Source organism: Centruroides sculpturatus, unplaced genomic scaffold (assembly GCF_000671375.1).
Source record: "Centruroides sculpturatus isolate CEXI.00-Female unplaced genomic scaffold, Cexi_2.0 scaffold871, whole genome shotgun sequence".
In the NCBI taxonomy this organism is placed as follows: domain Eukaryota; kingdom Metazoa; phylum Arthropoda; class Arachnida; order Scorpiones; family Buthidae; genus Centruroides; species Centruroides sculpturatus.
The window spans coordinates 113,396-117,124 of record NW_019385033.1 but is presented as its reverse complement, the minus strand read 5'-3'; the positions used below and the strand labels follow the sequence as shown (position 1 = coordinate 117,124).

Genomic DNA, 3,729 nt, shown 5'->3' with positions numbered 1-3,729 from the left:
TTATTTTTGAACAATTTCAATACAGATTTTCCTTTTTCTTTTCTTTATTTTTTGCTATAAAAAGTGAAATTTGCATTTTTAGAGAGATCTCAGCTTAAAAACTTAATGAGTAATTAATTACAGTAATTAATGCTTAAAAACTTTTTAATGATAAACAAGTTTAATTGTTTAAATATAGCATATTGTATGAACAAACCAAAATAGATCTAACTATATAAATATTATAACAAAGCTAACAATGTTTAGCTGCTAATGCTAGGATATGTAGCAGTTGTTGTGCATGCAAACTTGCACTTCTTAGTTGCCTGCAAGTGTTATAAGAAGAGATAGGATTCTGTAGCAAAGCTTTCACTTGTCTCTGGATAGTGAACAAAGATGCTGTTACAGTTGTTTATGCTTGTATGCATGTCTCAAAATCATACAATCATCTCTCCTGTTGGTCTGTCTGCAGTATCTAGAGCCTGCTTGATGTGTATGTGTGTTGTAATGTTTTATGTGTGCATTGTATAGGCATGCCTGTTCAAAGAACACCAGGCTTGTCTGTACAATGCACACAAATGCACAGCTTTTTATTGGATTCATCATGGAGAATTTTAAGGCATTACCTGACATGTAATCTGACCATAATTGTAATGATTTTCTTATCAGTCTAAAATATAGTAATATATTGGGTTTTCAGTAATCAGACAGTTCTATATGGGTACATAACTTTATCTGTCAATGAGTGTACTTTATCTTTAAGCTTTCATTCTTATTGAATTGGTAAATTTTCATAAGTTTATATTATTATTACTTTTATGAAATTTATTTATATGTCTAATATATAAAATATTTATAACATTTATCAGCTATAAATATTCTATTCTTGAAAAGTTATCTTTTTAATTTAATAGATATAAATAATTTATTGAAATGAATGGTTGTTATTTCTACTATGGTACTATTTTTAATTAGGAAAAACAAGCATGACAATCACAACTGCTATTATTTGCTTCTTAATTTAAAATGCTGAGCTTTGTACTGTACATAAATAAACACAACTAAGAACAAGAGTGTTATTAATATTTGGCAGTTATATGTCTCTGATATCTCTTGTTTAAAGCTTCTAAAATTAGGAAATTCAGTAAAACCAGTTTTGTAGTCTGAATCATTTGTCCTTTTGTTTTACATATCATTTTTATTCTAATTAAACTTGTCTTAGATATGTGGACTACAAAAGAGACTATTGATTCTTTTAACTTTAAATGTTTTAAATAAAATGAATCAGAAAAATTTACTATAGAAATAACTGGTTTATGGTAAATAAGCATTTATGAAGGATGTCACTGTTTGATCCTTCAATGCTGTTTTTATTTTCATTATAAAAGTCATTTTTTTACATAACTTTTGTGGAACATTAAAAGTTCAAATATAAGAAATTTCCAATTTTACTAATTTTTTATCATTTGAGTATTCAATGAAAATTTTTAATAAATAAATTTCAAAATAAATATATGAGCATTTACTTATGCTCATATATTTATTTTGGCATTAAGTGCAATATTGTTGAGTTAGATATTTTATAAATTTTAATTCCAGCTTCTAAATATATTGTAAATATTTCAACGTTAAAGCATATATCTATGATATAGCTTTGAAGTTTCATAATATATTAAAAAAATAGAAAAATAAAATTTTAAGTTTTAAATGCATTTAATTGGATAAACTGAATAATTTCAAATGAAAATAACTTAAATATTATTTTAATTATATATGTAAATTAGAATTTATTCAATTAGAATTCTGGCTTTACAAAANAAAGATTAAAATAACCGTATCTAATGTATAATACTAATTTTATCTAACAAAACCCGAATTATTATTTAACCATGCAAAAATGCCAATGAAATCCTTTAAATGTTAATGAAAAATTTGTTATTTTATTTATTTTTTTAAGAATAATAACATTTTAGTCGGAATTTTAATATAAAAATGGGTTACTTTTGTATATATTTATAACTTTCTTCTTTAAAAATTACATCAAAATACAAAACTTCAAGCCATAGTTAGCGCTTATCTTCGATGACACGAAAAGATATAAACCACATAGAATCAGCAATAAATGGATATTAAAAGAAAATAGTACGGCTGTTAAAATATTTCGACCATTTTCATTCATAATAAAACTGTATAAAATATTGGGATGGAGATTACTCCTGAATTATACAGAAAAACCAGAATATAACACTTGGATCGATCCGTCTGAGAAAGACGTCAGGCCGACGGACTGTTCCAGTCAAGATGACTCCAATGTTTCTGTTTTTATAAAATAGTAAAGATTAAATTTCTATATTGCGTTATAGAAACTGTTGCTTTTCCAGAGAACTAACTCAATTTCAAGTATCTTTTAGTTTTTTAATAATCTACTGTTNGTATAAGCGAAAGTTTCCTTATTAATAGAGAATCGATATAGCCTAATAATAAAAAATTTATTAGAATTTTCAGATTGAATTTTTCAACTATTTATTATCGAAATTTAATAAATTTTTTGTAAATTTTTACAAATAAGAAAACAGAACGGTTAGAACGTTATAAACTATTATCGGAGATCTTTCACGCTCTAAATACACATCCGTAGAAAGTATGATGCGTTATCTTTATCATTTTATATGATTATGATTGATGGAACTGTAACAGTGAAGTAAAATCCTTCAAATTTGACTGATTATACTCATCTATCACAACCAGAAATATATTGAAGAGGTGATAAAATTACAGCTTTCTAAATGGATATTCGTAAAAAATTGAAGAAGAATAACATTAAGATACGAGTTACCTTATCAGATTGTTAGTAGATAAAAAAAAATTACTCCGTATTTTTTGCTTTGCTGCTTTTACTTAATATAATTTCTAGCACTCTAACTTTCGAACTTGTTTAATTATTTATCATTAAATTGGTAACAGAAGCATTAAGACTTTACAAATTTATAGAAGATCATTAAAGTAATCGATTAGAGTTCTGTTATTTAACTTCATCGGACATTTTCCTTTTTTAATTCAGAAAATGGCCTGAGAGATTAATCAGAAATAATCTCTCAGGTAGTATATCATTTGAAGAGAATCTATTATTTAATTAAAATTAAACTTCATAAAATTTGGATTGGACGATAGGATAAGGCAAAGCAACACATGGGAGATCTGCCCAAAGGAATGCCTCCCGAGAGGACTTTCTAACATCTACATGTCTAGCACTTAATTGGGAGCTCGAAAGACCCCCATTTAGGTGTTAGACACGTAAAGAAAACAAAAAACGCCATACCAGCCAGGTGATCGGGCTTGAATCCGCGACCCAACTATTTGTGCTCAGTGTGGTTTTAACCACTGGGTCACTAGTGGAAAAAATTAATATTAAACAAATACTTTTCTATTAACATATTAAATTATTATTATCAAGATACAATTTTCTCAATTAGGTATTCGTTTAGGTTTAGAATACCAGAAAATATAGAATGAAGAGAACTTCCCATCTAAAATCAAGTAAACACTTTTAGAAGTATGGCAATTATATAAATAATAAAAGTAAATGAACTGGTAGAACTCACTTTTATGGGAAATTTTTTGGTCACTTTGAAGTAATCTCTAACAGTCAAACACAAAGATTCTTTACCAAATCTCTTCATAAAATTCAAAATCTGTTTGATCAATTATTAATAATATTATATATTAATTATACAACAATGAAATAAATAA

General features: G+C 26.3%; 1 long non-coding RNA gene across 1 annotated transcript in view; it reads left to right on the top strand.

Annotated features, from left to right (window-relative positions):
• Positions 1–1,856: 1,856 nt before the first annotated feature.
• LOC111633682 overlaps positions 1,857–3,729 on the top strand; it is an 11,394-nt gene continuing 9,521 nt past the window's right edge. The window contains exon 1 of the long non-coding RNA XR_002758090.1: positions 1,857–2,379. This is a non-coding gene — a long non-coding RNA (uncharacterized LOC111633682). The remainder of the gene's footprint in view (positions 2,380–3,729) is intronic.